Source organism: Meles meles, chromosome 4 (assembly GCF_922984935.1).
Source record: "Meles meles chromosome 4, mMelMel3.1 paternal haplotype, whole genome shotgun sequence".
In the NCBI taxonomy this organism is placed as follows: Eukaryota; Metazoa; Chordata; class Mammalia; order Carnivora; family Mustelidae; genus Meles; species Meles meles.
Genome location: NC_060069.1, coordinates 117,274,276 through 117,295,645, shown reverse-complemented (window position 1 = coordinate 117,295,645; position 21,370 = coordinate 117,274,276).

Genomic DNA, 21,370 nt, shown 5'->3' with positions numbered 1-21,370 from the left:
CCATAATATGAAACAACATATTCTAATGTTGGGGATTCCAGAAGAAGAAGAAAAAGAAAGGGGAGCAGAAAGAATATTGGAGAGAATTATTATAGAGAATTTCCCAATATGGCAAAGGAAATAAGCATCAAAATCCAGGAGGTGCAGAGAACCCCCTCCCAAAATCAACAAGAATAGGTCCACACCCCATGACCTAACAGTAAAATTTACAAGTCTTAGCGAGAAAGAGAAAATCCTGAAAGCAGCCCAGGAAAAGCAGTCTGTAACATACAATGGTAAAAATATTAGATTGGCAACAGACTTATCCACAGAGACCTATCACACCAGAAAAACTGGCATGATATATTCAGAGCACTAAACGAGAAAAACATGCAGCCAAGAATACCATATCCAGCTAGGCTATCATTGAAAATAGAAGGGGAGATTAAAAGCTTCCAGGACAAACAAAAATTGAAAGAATTTGCAAACACCAAACCAGCTCTACAGGAAATATTGAAAAGGGTCCTCTAAGCAGAGAGAGAGCCTAAAAGTAGTAGATCAGAAAGGAACAGAGAAAATATACAGTAACAGACACCTTACAGGCAATATAATGGCACTAAATTCGTATCTCTAAATAGTTAGCCTGAATGTTAATGAGCCAAATGCCCCAATCAAAAGAAACAGGGTAGCAGAATGGATAATAAAAACAAACCCCATCAATATGGTGTCTAAAAGAAACTCATCTTAGACCCAAAGACACATCCAGATTTAAAGTGAGTAGGTGGAAAAATATTGACCATGCTAGTGGACATCAGAAGAAAGCTTGTGTGGTAATCCCTATATCAGATCAATTATATTTTAAGCCAAAGACTATAATAAGAGAGGACTAAGGACACTATATCGTACTCAAAGGGTCTGTCCACAAGAAGATCTAACAATTTTAAATATCTATGCCCCTAATACGGGAGCAGCCAACTATATAAACCAATGAATAACAGAATCAAAGAAACACATCAATAATAACACAATAATAGTAGGGGAATTTAACACTCCCCTCACTGAAATGGACAGATCATCCAAGCAAAAGATCAACAAGGAAATAAAGGCCTTAAATGACACACTGGACTAGATGGACATCACTGATATATTCATAACATTTCAACCCATGGCAATAGAATACATATTCTTCTCTAGTGCACATGGAATATTCTCCAGAATAGATCACATTCTGAGTCATAAATCAGGTCTCAACCAGTATCAAAAGATTGGGAGGATTCCCTGAATATTTTCAGACCACAATGCTCTGAAGCTAGGACTCAATCACAAGAGGAAATTTGGAAAGAACCCAAATACATGGAGACTAAAGAGCATCCGTCTGAAGAATGAATGGGTCAACCAGGAAATTAAAGTAGAATTGAAAAAAATCATGGAAACAAATGATAATGAAAACACAATGGTTCAAATTGGTGGGACACAGCAAAGGCAGTCCTGAGAGAAAAATATACAGTGATACAAGTCTTTCTCAAGAAACAAGAAAGGTCTCAAATACACAACTTAACCCTCCACCTAAAGGAACTGGAGAAAGAACAAGAAAGAAGTGTAAACCCAGCAGGAGAAGAGAAATCATAAAGATCAGAGCATAAATCAATGAAACAGAAACCAATGAACAATAGAACAAATCAACGAAACTAGGAGCTGGTTCTTTGAAAGAGTCAATAAGATTGATAAACCCCTGGCCAGACTTATCAAAAAGAAAAGAGAAAGGACCCAAATTAATAAAATCATAAATGAAAGAAGAGAGATCACAACCAACACGAAAGAAATACAAACGATACTATGAGCAACTAAATGCCAGCAACTTTGACAATCTGGAAGAAATGTATGCATTCCTAGAGACATATAAACTACCACAACTGAACCAGGCAGAAATAGAAAACCCGATCAGATCCATAACCAGTAAGGAGATTGAAACAGTCATCAAAAATCTCCAAACAAACAAAAGCCCAGGGCCAGACGTCTTCCGAGGGGAATTCTACCAAACATTTAAAGAAGAATTAATTCCTATTCTTCTTAAACTGTTCCAACAAATAGAAATGGAAGGAAAACTTCCAAACTCATTTTATGAGGCCAGAATTACCTTGATCCCAAAACCAGACAAAGTTCTCATCAAAAAAGAGAATTACAGACCAACATCCTTGATGAACACAGATGTGAAAATTCTGACCAAAATACTAGCCAATAGGATTCAACAGTATATTATAAGGATTATTAACCACAACCAAGTGGGATTTATTCCAGGGTTGCAAGGTTGGTTCAACATCTGCAAGTCAATCAATGTGGTACAACACATTAATAAAAGAAAGAACAAGAACCATATGATACTCCCAATAGATGTTGAAAAAGCATTTGACAAAGTACAGCATCCCTTCCTGATCAAAACTCTTCAAAGCTTAGGGATATAGAGCACATACCTCAATATTATCAAAGTCATCTATGAAAAACCCATCCCAAATATCATTCTCAATGGAGAAAAACATAAAGCTTTTCCGCGAAGGTCAGCAACATGGCAGGGATGTCCATTATCACCACTGCTATTCAGCATAGGACTAGAAGTCCTAGCCTCAGCAACCAGACAACAGAAAGAAAGTAAAGACATCCAAATCAGCAAGGAAGAATTCAAACTATCACTCTGCAGATGATGTGATACTTCATGTGGAAAACCCAAAAGACTTCACTCCAAAACTGCTAGAACTCATACAGGAATTCAGTCAAGTGTCAGGATATAAAATCAATGCACAGAAATCAGTTGCAATTCTATACACCAACAGCAAGACAGAAGAAAGAGAAATTAAGGAGTCAATCAAATTTACAATTGCACCCAAAACTATAAGATACCTAGGAATGAAAATAACCAAAGAGGCTAAGAATCTTTACCCAGAAAACTATAAAGTACTCATGAAAGAAATTGAGAAAGACACAAAGAAATGGAAAAATGTTCCATGCTCCTGGATTGGAAGAACAAATATTGTGAAAATGTGTAAGCTACCTAAAGCAATCTACACATTTAATGCAATCCCTATCAAAATCCCACCCATTTTTTCAACGAAATGGAACAAATAATCCTAAAATTTATATGGAACCAGAAAAAACCTCAAATAGTCAAAGGAATATTGAAAAAGAAAGCCAAAGTTGGTGGCATCACAATTTCGGACTTCAAGCTCTATAACAAAGCTGTCATCATCAATACCGTATCGTACTGGCACAGAAACAGACACATAGATCAATGGAACAGAATAGATAGCCCAGAAATAGACCCTCAACTCTATGATCAACTAATCTTTGACAAAGCAGGACAGAATGTCCAATGGAAAAACGACAGTCTCTTCAACAAATGGTGTTGGGAAAATTGGACAGCCACGTGAATAAAAATGAAACTGGACCTATTCCTTACACCACACACGAAACTAGACTCAAAATGGATGAAGGACCTCAATGTGATAAAGGAATCCATCAAAATCCTTGAAGAGAACGCAGACAGCAACCTCTTCGGCCTCAGCCACAGCCACTTCTTCCTAGGAACATCAGCAAAGGCAAGGGAAGCAAGGGCAAAAATGAACTATTGGGATTTCATCAAGATCAAATCTTTTGCACAGCAAAGGAAACAGTTTACAAAACCAAAAGACAGCTGACAGAATGGGAGAAGATATTTGCAAACAACATATCAGATAAAGGGCTAGTGTCCAAAGTGTATAAAGAACTTAGCAAACTCAACACCCAAAGAACAAATAATCCAATCAAGAAATGGGCAGAGGACATGAACAGACATTTCTGCAAAGAAGACATCCAGATAGACAACAGACACATGAAAGAGTTCTCCAAAACACTCAGCATCAGGGAAATACGAATCAAAACCACAATGACATATCACCTCACACCAGTCAGAATGACTAAAATTAACAAGTCAGGAAATGACAGATGCTGGCAAGGATGTGGAGAAAGGGGAACCCTCCTACACTGTTGGTGGGAATGCAAGTTGGTGCAACCACTCTGGAAAACAGCATGCAGGTTCCTCAAAAAGTTGAAACTAGAACTACCCTATGACCCAGCAATTGCATTACTGGGTATTTACCCTAAAGATACAAATTATCCAAAGAGGCACGTGCACCCGAATGTTTAGAGCAGCAATGTCGACAGTAGCCAAACTATGGAAAGAACCTAGATGTCCATCAGCAGATGAATGGATAAAGAAGAGGGGGCATATATACACAATGGAATACTTTGCAGCCATCAAAAGAAATGAAATCTTGCCATTTGTGACGATGTGGGTGGAACTAGAAGTTATCATGCCCAATGAAATAAGTCAATTGGAGAAAGACAACTATCATATGATCACCTTGAAATGAGGAAATGGAGATGCAACATGGGGGGTTTGGAGGGTAGGAAAAGAATAAATGAAAGAAGATGGGATTGGGAGGGAGACAAACCATAAGTGACTCTTAATCTCACAAACAAACTGAGGGTTGCTGAGTGTAGTGGGGGAGGGAGAAAGGGGTGTGGTCATGGACATTGGGGAGGGTATGTGCTATGGTGAGTGCTGTGAAGTGTGTAAACCTGACGATTCACAGACCTGTACCCCTGGCGATAAAAATACATTATATGTTTATAAAAAAATAAAAATAAATAAAACCTTCATTTTAATGATTGAAATCTGTATTCTTCATCATATTAAATTTGAAAGACATCAAGAAAAAAAAAGGAGGCTCTTAATGCTAGGGTAAATGAGGCAACAGAGAGAATTACTGATATAGCAGACTAAATAACAGAGAATAAAGAAGCTTAGCAAAAGAGAGACAAACAACTACTGGACCACGAGGGGAGAATTTGAGAGATAAGTGATACCATAAGATGAAACAACAATAGAATGATCAGGATTCCAGAAGATGAAAGAGAGAGGGGAGCAGAAGGTATATGGAGAGAATTATTGTAGAGAGTTTCCCTAATATGGCAAATTGAGCAAGCATCAGAATCCAGGAGGCACAGAGAACCCCCCTCAAAATCAATAAGAATAGGTCCATACACCCTCATCTCACAGTAAAATTTACAAGTCTAAATGACAAAGAGGAAATACTGAAAGCAGCCTGGGACAAGAAGTCTGTAACATACCATGGTAAAAATATTAGATTGGCAGAAGACTTATCCACAGAGATGTGGCAGGCCAGAAAGAACTGGCATGATATATTCAGAGCACTAAAGAAGAAAAACATGCAGCCAAGAATGCGACATCTATCTAGGCTATCATTGAAAAATGAGGTACTTGGGTACTCTTGAACCTGGATTTGAAGTAACTGTAAATCTGCAATCTTGATTTTCATCCTACATCTGGTTGAGTATAAACCTCAGAATTATAAGGGCTGGGCCTTGGCCATTGATTTCAAAAGATACTTTTCCTCAAAAGTTTTTTTTTTCTATATATAAAGCCAAAATTAAATTTTGTACTCATTAGGATTTACATTCCCCCACCCCATTCCATCCCCACTGAAATTTGGAAGAAACTTTAGTACTTGCCTCTGAGGCTGCCAGTTATACAATAATCTTTTTTGCATATGAAATTTTGTATTTAAATTTTTTGTTCCTTAAAAACTTTACAGTAGTAAAAAAAATAATAAAAAAATAAAAGAAAATAGAAGGAGAGATTAAAATCTTCCAGGACACACAAAAATTGAAAGAATTTGTAAATACCAAACCAGCTCTACAAGAAATATTGAAAGGCGTCCTCTAAGCAAAGAGAGAGCCTAAAAGTAGTAGATCAGAAAGGAACAGAGACAATATACAGTAACAGTCACCTTACAGGCAATACAGTGGCACTAAATTTGTATGTCTCAATAGTTATCCTGAATGTAAATGGGCTAAATGCCCCAATCAAATGACACAGGGTAGCAGAATGGATGAAAAAAAACAATCCCCATCAACATGGTGTCTACAAGAAACTCATTTTAGACCCAAAGACACCTCCAGATTTAAAGTAAGTGGGTGGAAAACAATTTACCATGCTAATGGATATGAAAGAAAGCTGGGGTTGTAATCCTTATATCAGATCAATTGGATTTTAGCCCAAAGACTATAATAAGAGATGAGAAAGGATATTATATCATACTCAAAGGGTCTGGGCAACAAGGAGATCTAACAATTTTAAATATCTCTGCCCTTAACATGGGAGCAGCCAACTATATAAAACAATGACTAAGAAAATCAAAGAAACACATCGAGAATAACACAATAATACTAGGGGACTTTAACACCCCCCTCACTGGTATGGACAGATCATCCAAACAAAAGATCAACAAGGAAATAAAGACCTTAAATGACACATGGACCAGATGGACATACAGATATATTCAGAACATTCCATCCCAAAGGAACAGAATACACATTCTTCTCTAGTGCACATGGAATATTCTCCAGAATAGATCACTTCGTGGGTCATAAATCAGGTCTCAAATCAGGTCTCAAATGATTGGGATCATTCCCTGCATATTTTCAGACCACAATGCTCTGAAGCTAGAACTCAATCTCAAGAGGAAATTTGGAAAGAACCCAAATACATGGAGACTAAAGAGCTTCCTTCTGAAGAATGAATTGGTCAAACAGAAAATTAAAGAAGAATTGAAAAAATTCATGGAAACACATGATAATGAAAACACAATGGTTCAAAATCCATGGACACAACAAAGGCAGTCCTCAGTGGAAAATATATAGCAATATAGGCCTTTCTTCAGAAACAAGGAAGGTCTCAAATACACAACTTAAACCTACACGTGAGGGAGCTGGAGAAAGAACAAAAAAGAAAGCCTAAACCCAGCAGGAGAAGAGAAATAATAAAGATCAGAGCAGATCAATGAAATAGAAACCAAAACCAAAACAAACAAACAAACAAAAAATAGAACAAATCAACAAAACTAGGAGCTGGTTCTTTGAAAGAATTAATAAGATTGACAAACCCCTGGCCAGACATATCAAAAAGAAAAGAGAAAAGACCCAAATAAATAAAATCATGAATGAAAGAGGAGGGATCACAACAAACACCAATGAAATACACACAATTATAAGAACATATTATGAGCAACTATATGCCAGCAACTTTGACAATCTAGAAGAAATGGATGCATTCCTAGAGACTTATAAACTACCACAAACCAGGAAAACAAACATCAAACAAACAAACAAACAAAACTGAACAGAACAATAAGCAGTAAGGAGATTGATGTAGTCGTCAAAATTCTCCAAACAAGAGGAATCAAGATGGCGGAGAAGTAGGAGGAGGCGCCCTTTCAACCTGAACCCTAAAGTGAGCTAATTACAAACCAAAGAACTCCGATCACCCATGAAATCAGCCTGAGATCAGAATTATACATGTTTGGATCTCTACAGGAGAAGAAGATGCCAGAGACAGGTAAAGCAGAGTGGGAACATCGGACTGATATTGGAATATAAACAAAAGGGGGAGGGAGCCACCAGAGGTGACCGATTGGAAAGTAATACCCCAATATGAGAGTGCCCTGCATCTGGGGACCAGCATTAGCTTGGAGTCTGGTTGGAAGCACTCAAAAAAAAAAAAAAAAAAAAAAGAGCAAAGGATCGTGGGGGGAAATAGTGGGAATCGGGGCGGTTAGGGACAGAGACCTAAGTCCCCGGACCCAGGATAGCCTCCCATGGCATTGAGCCAGAGAGAGTGTGGTGGAGAAATCAGGTATCAGTCCCTGAGCTGCCAGCACGCCTGAGCCGCAAGCGCACCCGAGAACGAGTGGAGTCCGGATCCCATGAGGGGCTGAGAGCCTGGCCAGACAGCAATCCTGAAACACCCCCACCCTCCCCTGGGAGAGGTGCTCATAGACGCTAGCCTGGAGCTCTGGCATCTGGAAAATCCAGCCATTCCCAGCCCTGGACAGTGGGAAAATCTCAGTGTGTGATCTCTGCTTGGAACCTCTCTGGCGGTCTGGAGCTGCCCAGACAGCTGCCTCTGCCCTGGTATTGGGTACAACGAGGAGATCCTGCATCCCCAGGGATCCTGACTCAGAACCTACTCTGCCAGCAGCTCTGCAGAACATTCTGAGGCTTCTCTCTGAGAGGGAGGTCAGGGTGCAGATTGATTTCCTCTAAATCTCCAAAAACCATCAAAAGCTGTCAAGGCAAGAGAAAACAGATGAAGAACATAAGAACCCCCAAGAACAAAAGCCTGAAAAAAACAGTTTCCTCAGAGCCCACCCCCTTGAAGGGAGTGGGAGGACCTAACTCAGGAACATCATTGTCTGAAAACACACGTGGCAGGCCCCTCCTCCAGAAAACCAACCAGGAAGAAAAAAAAAAAAAAGAAGACTACAAGAGAACAACCACCACTACTTCAAAATTACAACTTTTATTTTTAACTATTTACCAATATTCTGGTTCTTTTTTTTTTATACATACAGATAATTTTTTAACCTATTTAACATCACAGTGAGATGTCCAGTACATCAAATTCTTTAATAACCTTCTAATCTGAACTTTTTGATACAGACAATCATGTTTTTCTTTTGCTCTCTATTTTTTTAATTTTTTAAAAATTTTAACTAAGTTTAGTCTAGTTTATTCTTTTTTAATTTTTATTTTCTAATATACATATAGAGCTAAACTTCAAGGTAATCCCATTTTTCCAATCAATGCTACCCCTATAGGCAAACCAATTTTTAATCCCCCTGTAACTGAGGAAAGTTAAGTCTCTTAACAAAAACATGAAGATACATCCAGGAAGAATTAAAACAACATTCCTTGCCCACACTGAGAATTTATAACCACTCTCCCAACTTTTTCTTCTGCCAGTGTTTCTGTTTATTTGTGTTTGTCCTAATAGTACATAAATCTTATACTTGGGGTTCTTTCTGATGAGGTTCTTCCTTTTTTGCTTATATATATATTTTTTTCTCTTGTCTTATACTTTTATCAGTCTTTTTGTTTGTCTGTTTTTGTTTGTATACTTCATAAATCTTACCTTGGGGCCCATTTGGGCTGAGCCTTCTCTTTAATCTTCCCTTTTTTTCCATTCTCTCTCTCTCTCCTTTTTTTTTCTTCTTTCTTTTCCTTTTTTTTTCTTTCTTCTTTTCTATTTCTTTTTCTTTTCTTTTTTCTCTCATTTGGTTGGGGAACCCTGATTGCACAGAAGCATTCCAGGGTGCACCTTGACTGCACCACAATCGATAAATCCAGCTGCATTTGTTCAGTCATCTCTTACCAAAATGACTAGGAGGAGGAATACCCAACAGAAGAAAAATACAGAGGATGGGCCTTCTGCAACAGAGCTAATGGCTATCGACATAGACAATATGTTGGAAAAGGAATTCAGACTAACAAATATCCAGGGAATAGCTAGGTTGGAGAAAGGCAGGAATGACCAAATGGAATTGATTAGGGCAGAACTGAAAGCCACCTGGGATGATGTTCACAATATTAGAGCAGAACTGAAAGCCACCAGGGATGATGTTCACAATGCTCTCAATGAGTTCCAATCTAATCTAAATTCTCTAAAATCTAGGGTAACTGAGACAGAAGATAGAATTAGTGATCTGGAGGACAAACAGATAGAGAAAGAAGGATCAGGAGGAAGCCTGGAACAAACAGCTCAGAAGCCATGAAAACAGAATCAGGGAAATAAATGATGCCATGAAACGTTCCAACGTCAGAGTTATTGGAATCCCTGAAGGGGAGGAAAAAGAAAGAAGTCTAGAAGATATAGTTGAAGAAGTTGTCTATGAAAATTTTTTAAATCTCACGAATGGAAACAGCGCTCATGTACTAGAGGCAGAGAGATTATCCCCAAGATTTTAGAGTCTTGAAAGTCCTCGCGACACCTTATAGTTAGAATGAGGAATTGTGTTTCACGACAGACGCTCTTAAAAGCAGCCAGGACAAAGAAGCTCCTTACATACAGAAGAAAGCCCATAAAAATAATGTAAGACCTGTCCACAGAGACCTGGTAAGCCAGGAAGGGCTGGAAAAATATATTCAGAGTACTAAATGAGAAGAACATGCAGCCAAGAATACTCTATCCAGCAAGACTGACATTCAAAATGGATGGAGAGATAAAGAGTTTCCAAGACCGGCAAGACTTAAAAGACTATGCAACCACCATGCCAACACTGCAGGAAATATTAAGGGCAGTCCTATAAAAGAGAAAAAATCCTAAAAATATCATCGAACAGAAATATAGAAACAATCAATAGACAGAAAGACTTCAAAGGTAACACGATGTCAATAAAAGCCTATCTCTCAATAATCACTCTCAATGTGAATGGCCTAAATGCGCCCATAACACGACACAGCGTTGCAGATTGATAAAATGACAGTATGCATCCATATGTTGTCTACAAGAGACCCATTTTGAACCTAAGGATACACCCAGACTGAAAGTGAAGGGATGGAGAAGCATCTTTCATGCCAATGGGCCTCAAAAGAAGGCTGGGGTAGCAATTCTCATATAAGATAAATTAGATTTTAAACTAAAGACTGTAGTCAGAGATACAGAAGGACACTACATAATTCTTAAAGGGACTATCCACCAAGATGATCTAACAATTATGAATATCTATGCCCCCAATATGGGAGCACCCAATTACATAAGAAAATTATTAATCAAAAAAAGAGTCATATTGATATGAATACCCTAATAGTAGGAGATCTTAATAAGCCTCTTTCAGAAATAGACAGATCATCGAAGCAGAAAGTTAAGAAAGAAATAAGAGCATTGAATGAAACATTGGACCAGATGGACCTCATAGACATATACAGAACATTCCACCTAAAACAAGAGAATACTCATTCTTCTCAAATGTACATGGAACCTTCTCTAGAATTGACCACATACTGGGTCACAAAGCAGGACTCAACCAATACCAAAAGACTGACATTATTCCCTGCATATTCTCAGATCACAATGCTTGGAAACTGGAACTCAATCACAAGGAAAAGTTCAGAAGGAACTCAGACACCTGGAAGCTAAAGACCAACTTGCTTAAGAATGCTTGGATCAACCAGGAGATCAAAGATGAACTTAAACAATCATGGAAACCAATGAGAATGGAAACACTTCGGTCCAAAACCTATGGGATACAGCAAAAGTGGTTCTAAGTGGGAAATGCATAGCCAAACAAGCCTCCCTCAAAAAAACTTGAAAAATCCAGAAACACCAGCTGTTTCTACACAATAAAGAACTAGAGAATCAACAACAAATCAAACCAATTCCACATGCAAGGAGTGAAATAACCAACATTAGAGCAGAGATCAATGAGGTAGAAACCAGAGATATAGTAGAGCATATCAATGAAACTAGAAGTTGGTTTTTTGAAAGAATCAATAAGATCGATAAACCACTGGCCACACTAATCCAAAAGAAAAGAGAGAAAGCCCAAATTAATAAAATTATGAATGAAAAGGGAGAGATCACAACTAAAACTAAGGAAATAGATACAATCATCAGAAATTATTACCAACAATTATATGCCAATAAGCTAAGCAACCTAGATGAAATGGATGCATTCCTGGAAAACTATAAACTCCCAAAATTGAACCAGGAAGAAATGGACAACCTGAATAGACAGATATCTAGTAATGAGATTGAAGCAGTGATCAAAAACCTCCCAAAGCCAACGTTGGTGGCATCACAATTCCGGACTTCAAGCTCTATTACAAAGCTCTCGTCATCAAGACAGCATGGTACTGGCACAAAAACAGACATATAGATCAATGGAGTAGAATAGAGAGCCCAGAAATAGACCATCAACTCTATGGTCAACTAATCTTCGACAAAGCAGTAAAGAAGGTCCAATGGAAAAAAGACAGCCTCGTCAATAAACGGTGCTGGGAATATTGGACAGCCACATGCAGAAAAATGAAATTGGAGAACTTCCTTACACCACATACCAAAATAGACTCCAAATGGATGAAGGACCTCAATGTGAGAAAGGAATCCATCAAAATCCTTGAGGAGAACACAGGCAGCAACCTCTTCCTCCTCAGTTGCCGCAACATCTTCCTAGGAACATCGGCAAAGGCAAGGGAAACTAGTTCAAAAATGAACTACTGGGGGGGCGCCTGGGTGGCTCAGTTTGTTAAGCTTCTGCCTTTGGCTCAGGTCATGATCCCAGGGTCCTGGGATCAAGCCCCATGTCAGGCTCCCTGCAGGGAGCCAGCTTCTCCCTCTCCCTCCCTCCCCCTGCTTGTACATGCACTCTTTCTCAAATTAATAAAATCTTAAAAAAAAATGAACTATTGGGATTTCATCAAGATCAAAAGCTTCTGCACAGCAAAGGAAACAGTTAACAAAACCAAAGACAACTGACAGAATGGGAGAAGATATTTGCAAACGACATATCAGATAAAGGGCTAGTATCCAAAATCTATAAGGAACTTAGCAAACTCAACACCCAAAGAACAAACGATCCAATCAAGAAATGGGCAGAGGACATGAACAGACATTTCTGCAAAGAAGACATCCAGATGGACAATAGACACATGAAAAAGTGCTCCACGTCACTCAGCATCAGGGAAATACAAATCTAAACCACAATGAGATATCACCTCACACCAATCAGAATGGTTAAAATTAACAAGTCAGGAAATGACAGATGCTGGCGAGGATGTGGAGAAAGGGGAACCCTCCTACAATGTTGGTGGGAATGCAAGCTGGTGCAACCACTCTGGAAAACAGCATGGAGGTTCCTCAAAATGTTGAAAATAGAACTGCCCTATGACCCAGCAATTGCACTACTGGGTATTTACCCTAAGGATACAAACATAGTGATCGAATGGGCATGTGTACCCGAATGTTTAGAGCAGCAATGTCGACAGTAGCCAAACTATGCAAAGAACCTAGATGTCCATCAACAGATGAATGGATAAAGAAGAGGGGGTATATATACACAATGGAATACCATGCAGCCATCAAAAGAAATGAAATCTTGCCATTTGCAATGACATGGATGGAACTAGAGGTTATCAGGCTTAGTGAAATAAGTCAATCGGTGAAAGACAACTATCATATGATCTCCCTAATATGAGAATGTGGAGATGCAACATGGGCGTTAGGGGGATAGGAGAAGAATAAATGAAACAAGATGGGATTGGAAGAGAGACAAATCATAAATGACTCAATCTCACAAAACAAACTGGGGGTTGCTGGGGGGAGGTGGGGTTGGGAGAAGGGGAGGGAGTTATGGACATTGGGGAGGGTCTGTGCTATCGTGAGTGCTGTGAAGTGTGTAAAACTGGTGATTCACAGACCTGTACCACTGGGGATAAAAACACATTATATGTTTATTAAAAAAAAAAAGGAAGAATACCCAACTTTTGTAGCAACATGGACAGGACTGGAGGTGATTTGCTAACTGAAATAAGTCAAGCAGAGAGAGTCAAGTATCATATGGTTTCACTTATTTGTGGAGCATAACAAATGACATGAAGGACATTGGGAGATGGAGAGGAGAAGGAAGTTGGGGGAAATTGGAAGGGGAGGCGAACCATGAGAGACTATGGACTCTGAGAAACAACCTGCGGGTTTTGAAGGGGCGGGGGTGGAAGGTTGGGGGAACCAGGTGGTGGTAATAGGGAGGGCACGTGTTGCATGGAGCACTGTGTGTTGTGCAAATCAATACTGTTACGCTGAAAAAATAAATAAATTAAAAAAAAAAACTCCGAAAGAACTAGAGCCCAGGACCTGACGGATTCCCTGGGAATTCTACCAAACTTTCAAAGGAGAAATAACACCAATTCTTCTGAAGCTGTTCCAAAAAATTGAAGCAGAAGGAAGTCTTCCAGGCTCTCTTTATGAGTCCAGCATTACCCTGATCCCCAAGTCAGGCAAAGACCCTACCAAAATGGAGAATTTCAGACCAATATCACTGATGAATATGGATGCTAAGATTATCAACAAGATCCTAGCAAATAGGATCCAGCAGCACTTTAAAAAGATTATCCACCATGACCAGGTGAGATTCATCCCTGGGTTACAAGGATGGTTCAACATTCGCAAATCAATCAATGTGATAGAACAAATCAATAAGAGAAGAGACAAGAACCACATGGTCCTCTCAATTGATGCAGAAAAAGCATGTGACAAAATCCAGCATCCGTTCCTGAGGAAAACGTTTCAAAGTATCAGGATAGAGGGAACATTCCTGAACTTCATAAAATCTATCTATGAAAGACCCACAGCAAATATCATCCTCAATGGGAAAAAGCTTGTAGCCTTCCCGTTGAGATCAGGAACACAACAAGGATGCCCACTCTCACCACTCTTGTTCAACATAGTATCATAAGTCCTAGCAATGGCAATCAGACAACAAAGAGAAATAAAAGGTATCCACATTGGCAATGAAGATGTCAAACTCTCTCTCTTCACAGATGACATGATTCTTTATATGGAAAACCCCAAAGACTCCACCCCCAAACTATTAGAACTCATACAGCAATTCAGTTACGTGGCAGGATACAAAGTCAATGTACAGAAATCAGTGGATTTCTTATACACTAACAATGAAAATACAGAAACGGAAATTAGAGAATCGATTCCATTCACTATAGCACCAAGAACCATAAAATACCGGGAATAAACTTAACCAAAGAGGTAAAGGACCTGTACTTGAAGAAATACAGAACACTCATGAAAGAAATTGAAGAAGACACAAAAAGATGGAAGACTGTTCCATGCTCTTGGATTGGAAGAATAAACATTGTTAAAATGTCTATACTGCCTAGAGAAATCTATACTTTTAATGCCATTCCAATCAAGATTCCACTGGTATTTTTCAAAGAGCTGGAGCAAATAATCCTAAAATCTGTATGGAATTAGAAGAGACCCCGAATTGCTAAGGAAATGTTGAAAACAAAAACAAAACTGGCGGCATCACGTTACCCGATTTCAAGCTTTACTACAAAGCTGTGATCACCAATACAGCATGGTACTGGCATAAAAACAGACACAAAGACCAGTGGAACAGAGTGGAGAGCCCAGATATGGACCCTCAACTCTATAGTCAAATAATCTTCGACAAAACAGGAAAAAATATACAATGGAAAAAAGACAGTCTCTTCAATAAATGGTGCTGGGAAAATTGGACAGCGGTATGTAGAAGAATGAAACTCGACCATTCTCTTACACCGTACACAAAGATAAACTCAAAATGGATAAAAGACCTCAACGTGAGACAGGAATCCATCAGAATCCTAGAGGAGAACGTAGGCAGTAACCTCTTCAATATCAGCTACAGCAACTTCTTTCAAGATATGTCTCCAAAGGCAAAGGAAACAAAAGCAAAAATAAACTTTTGGGACTTCATCAAGATCAAAAGCTTCTGCACAGCAAAGGAAACAGTCAACAAAGCAAAGAGGCAACCCACGGGATTGGAGAAGATATTTGCAAATGACAGAACAGACAAAAGGTTGATATCCAGGATCTATAAAGAACTCCTCAGACTCAACACACACAAAACAGTTAATCATATCAAAAAATGGGCAGAAGATATGAACAGACACTTCTCCACTGAGGACATACAAATGGCTATCAGACATGAAAAAATGTTCATCATCACTAGCCATCAGGGAGTTTCAAATTAAAACTACATTGAGATAGCACCTGACGCCAATTAGAATGGCCAAAATTAGCAAGACAGGAAACAACTTGTGTTGGAGAGGATGTGGAGAAAGGGGAACCCTCTTACACTGTTGGTGGGAATGCAAGTTAGTGCAGCCACTTTGGAGAACAGTGTAGAGATTCCATAAGAAATTAAAAATAGAGATTTCCCTATGAGCTTGCAATTGCACTGCTGGGTATTTACCCAAAGTTACAGATGTAGTGAAATGAAGAGCCATCTGTATCCCATTGTTTATTGCAGCAATGGCCACGGTCGTCAAACTGTGGAAAGGACCAAGATGCCCTTCAATGGATGAATGGATAAGGAAGATGTGGTCCATATACACAATGGAGTATTATATCTCCATCAGAAAGGATGAATACCCAACTTTTGTGGCAACATTGACGGGATTGGAAGAGATTATGCTGAGCAAAATAAGTCAAGCAGAGAGAGTCAAGTATCATATGATCTCACTTATTTGTGGAGCATAACAAAGAACACGAAGGACATGGGGAGATGGAGAGGAGATGGGAGTTGATGGATACTGGAAGGGGAGATGAACCATGAGAGACTATGGACTCTGAAAAACAACCAGAGGGTTTTGAAGGGGCTGGGGTGTGGGAGGTTGAGGAACCAGGTTGTGGGTAAGAGGGATGGCACATACTGAATGGAGCATTGGGTGTGGTGCAAAAACAATGAACACTGTTACGCTGAAAATAAACAAATAATAAAAAAATCTCCAAACAAACAAAAGCCCAGGGCTAGATGGCTTCCTAGAGGAATTCTACCAAACATTTATAGAAGAATTATTTCCTATTCTCCTGAAACTGTTCCAAAATACAGAAAGGGAAGGAAAGCTCCCAAACTCATTTTATGAGGCCAGCATTACCTTGATGCCAAAACCAGACAAAGTTGCCATCAAAAAGATATTTACAGACCAATATCCTTGATGAACACAGATGTGAAAATTCTCACCATAATACTAGCCAATAGGATCCAACAGTACATTAAAATAAATATGTACATTATGTACAGTACATTAAAAGGACCACGACCAAGTGGGATTTATTCCAGGGCTGCAAAGTTGGTTCAACATCTGCATACAATCAATGTGATACAACACATTAATAAAAGAAAGAACAAGAACCATATGATCCTCTCAATAGATGCTGATAAAGCATTTGACAAAGTATAGCATCCTTTCCTGATCAAAACTCTTCAAAGTGTAGGGATAGAGGGCACATACCTCAATATCATCAAGGCCATCTGTGAAAAACCCACTTCAAATATCATTCTCAATGGAGAAAAACAGAACTTCTCCGCTAAGGTCAGGAACATGGAAGGGATGTCCATTATCACCACTGCTATTCAACAGAGTACTAGAAGTCTTAGTCTCAGAAATAAGACAACAAAAAGAAATTAAAGGCATCTAAACTGGCAAAGAAAAAGTCAAACTATCACTCTTTACAGATGATATGATCCTATATGTGCAAAACCTGAAAGACTCCACTCCACAACTGCTAGAACTTGTACATTAATTCAGTAAAGTGTCAGGATATCAAATCAATGCACAGAATCAGTTGCTTATCTCTACAGGACAGAGGAAAGAGAAATTAAGGAGTCAATCCCATTTACAATTGCCCCTAAAACCATTAGAAACCAAGGAATAAACCTAAGCAAAGAGGCAAAGAATCTATACTCAGAAAACTATAAAGTACTCAAAAGAATTTGAGGAAGACACAAAGAAATTTTTTTTTAAAAAGTTCCATGCTTATGGATTGGAAGAGTGAATATTGTGAAAATGTCTATGCTACTTAAGCAATCTACATATTTAATGAAATTTCTATCAAAGTCCTATCCACTGTTTTCTAAAAAAATTTTGAACAAATCATCTTAAAATTTATATGGATCCAGTAATGGCCTCAAATAGCCAGAGGGATATTGAAAAAGAAAGCCAAAGCTGGTGTTATCACAATTCCAGACTTCAAGCTATACTACAAAGCTGTCATCATCAAGACAGTATGGTACTGGCACAAAAACAGTCATAAAGATCAATGGAATAGAATAGAGAGCCCAGAAATAGACCCTCAACGTTATGGTCAACTAATATTTGACAAAGCAGGAAAGGATGTCCAATGGATAAAGACAGCCTCTTCAATAAATGGTGCTGGAAAAATTGGACAGCCACATGCAGAAAAATGAAATTGGACCACTTCCTTATACCACACATGGAAATAGACTCAAAATGGATGAAGGACCTCAATGTGAGAAAGGAATCCATCAAAATCCTTGAGGAGAACACAGGCAGCAACCTCTTTGACCTCAGCCACAGCAACATCTTCCAAGGAACATCTCTATCTTTTCTTGTCAATGTTGGCCATGCCAATGGCCTACAATGCCTGATGATTATGCCCTTGAGGGTCGTGAGTACGTAACTACTCAGCAATTGAGACAAAGCAGCCAAACTCTGCCCTGTATGGGCCCAGAGGAGTTAGTAGGTCATATTCAACCTTACATTGCCCCCATACCTACTAATCTCTGGGGATGAGATTTATTACAACAATGGGATGCTGAAATTCACATACCTACATCCTCACTTATAAAAAAAAATGATGAAAAACATGGGACATATTCCTAGGAGCGGCTTAGGTGAAAACTTACAAGGAGTGCCTGCACCTATAGATCTTAACCCTAAAGATACTTGTGCTGGGCCGGGTTTTATATATGGGGCATTGGGGTTGATAAATCCCTTTCACCAATTCCAATCACCTGGAAAAGTAACCAGCCTGTTTGGAGACCCTACTGGCCTATCACATTAGAAAAACTGAAGGTTCTAAGAGGTTTAATTCAAGAACACTTTGAAAATCGACATGTTGAACCTTCTTTTTCTCCTTGGTATTCTCCATTTTTTGTGGTAAATAAAAGGTCAGGCAAATGGAGATCTCTGTAATATTAATGCTTCCATGGTAACTATGGGTTCATTGCAACCAGGACTTCCTGCTCTCTCTTGTATACTTACTAAAAGGCCTTCAGTTGTTTTGGATTTAGAGGACTACTTTTACACTATTCCTATCCACCCCTAGGACAACAAGCATTTTGTGTTTTCAGTTCCAACAGGAAATCAACTAGAAGCTTTACAGAGATTTCAATGAAAGTTCTCCCTCAAGGCATGACTAACTCTCCTATGATGTGCCAGTATTTTGTCGGAAAGTTTTTTTTTTTTAATTTTATTTATTTGACAGAGAGAGATCACAAGTAGACAGAGAGGCAGGCAGAGAGAGAGAGAGGGAAGCAGGCTCCCCACTGAGCAGAGACCCCGACGCGGGACTCGATCCCAGGACCCTGAGATCATGATCCGAGCCGAAGGCAGCGGCTTAACCCACTGAGCCACCCAGGCGCCCCTGTCGGAAAGTTTATTGCACCCATTTAACAATTATATCCCACATGTTATATTATCCATTGCATGATGATATCTTACTAGCAGCCCCAACCCCAGATGTCTTACATCAAGTGTTTCCAAACACACAACAATACCTACAATGGGGCAGTCTTATAATAGCTCCTGAAAAGGTACAATTTATTCCACCCTTCTTCTAGTTAGATCATATTATAGACCATACCTCTGTTAGTCCTCAGTTTTCCATTTGTTGAGATACTTTAAGTACTCTAAATGATTTTCAAAAATTATTAGAAGATATTAATTTGTTATGCCCAGTGTTGGGTATTCCAACACATCAACTTACAAATCTATTTGCCACTCTTGAGGGAGACCCTAACCTTGATAGTCTTAAAAGCTTAATACCACAGGTTGAACAGGAACTTCAGTTCCTTGAAGAATGCCTTCATCATGTATTCTTGTGTTGATATGATCCTGATTTACCTTTACTGTTATATCTATTTCCTACTTCCCATTCACCTACAGGGATGATAGCTCAACAAGACTCTCCTTTAGAATGGATCAACTTGAAACACGAGCTCCTAAGGTTTTAACCACATATGTTGACCTTCTTGCAGATTTCATTATCCTTGGCCAAACCAGATGTCTTCACATATTGAGATACAATCCATATGTTCACACTCTTCCTATTTCTCTAAAATATTTTTCTTCCCTATTTCCCTTGAATGATCATCTCCTTAATGCTTTAGCAGGATATTCTGGAACCATTGGAAACCATTGCCCTGTGGGTAAATTATGGGATTTCCTTAAAAAGTCATCATTTGTAATTTCTAATATATGTAAAACTAGTCCAGTTGTAGGTGTTCCCTTGTATTATATTGATGGCTCCTCATCTGGAAAACGAAGTATACTCGGACCTGGCTTAAACCTCTCAATTCAAAGTGAGTATGCATCGAGTCAATGAACAGAAATATTCATTCTTACCACTCTGTTAATTCGTATATCTTCTGCACTTAACATCATTTCTGATTCTGCTTATGTAGTTGGTCTCTTTCCTGCCATTGAAGCAGCTCAGATATCTACAACACAAAAAACCATGTTACACCTTCTCACAAAATTACAGTCCCTTGTACAATCCTGTTCCCATCCTATGTCACCCGTATTAGGGCCCATTCTTCCCTCCCAGAACGCTTTGGTAGAAGATAACCATCAAGCAGATATCCTGACATGTCCTATTTCCACATCACCTGCAGATGAACCCTCAGTTTTACATACTCGTGCTAATCGACTGCACAACAGTTACATTTCACTTCAAAAGACACATAACATTGTTCAATCCTGCCTATTTGTGTGCCTTTGCACTGTCGCCCACACTCTTCAGCAGCCAATTCTCATGGCTCACAAGACAACGAACTATGGCAAATGGATGTAACTCATTTCCATTCTCTTTCCTAGTCATCCTTATTTACAACATATTTATACATTTTCTAAAATTCTTTGGGCAATTCCTTAATCCTCCAATTCCCTTTCCCCTTTCTGCTTTCCACTCTACTCTATTGCAATGTTTTAGTGTTATTGGGGTCCCTACTACCATAAAAACTGATAATGCACCAGTTTACATGGGACACAAATTTACTGCCTTTTGTTCTAATTGGCAGATTCATCATATTACAGGTATACCTTATAACCCACAAGGACAATGTATAGTTGAACAAGCTCATCATACATTAAAATTACAATTATTAAAAGAAAAACAGGGGAGCCCACAAGGATGTTGTTTTAGCACTCTCTTTATTTACTCTTAATTTTTGGAATTTACCTCAAGGTGACATTCAGACAGCAGCAGGAAAACACTTCTCACAATCACAGTAATCCCTTGAAGCATCTATTCCTATTTGGTTCATATCTTTTAATGAATGGCTCCCTGGCCTCCTATTAAGGAAAGGCAGAGAGTCTGCTCTCAATTCCTCCGATTTCGGTGATGGACCCTTCCAAAACACTATGGCATCCTCTTCAGCTCATCAGGCCTAGAAAACCAATGACCCAGTTGATAACCACTGCATCCATGATATATGAGAAAGATGCAGAAATACAAGAGACACAGGGGGTCACTCACAATATACATGTACTCTCCCTACATAAGAGGTTAGGACCATATCAGTGTAGGGCCTACCCACCCACATGGGGTCAGATTAAGGCCCTGTCAGCTAAAAGCTAAAGGAGAAGCAGTTTTATGATCTACCTGAAGCCCATAGAACCCTGAGAACTTTTTTTTGGCTATAGTTGCTCTTCTGACCTGTACTTTAGGGGGTACTGTCTCCACAAATGACAAGTGAAC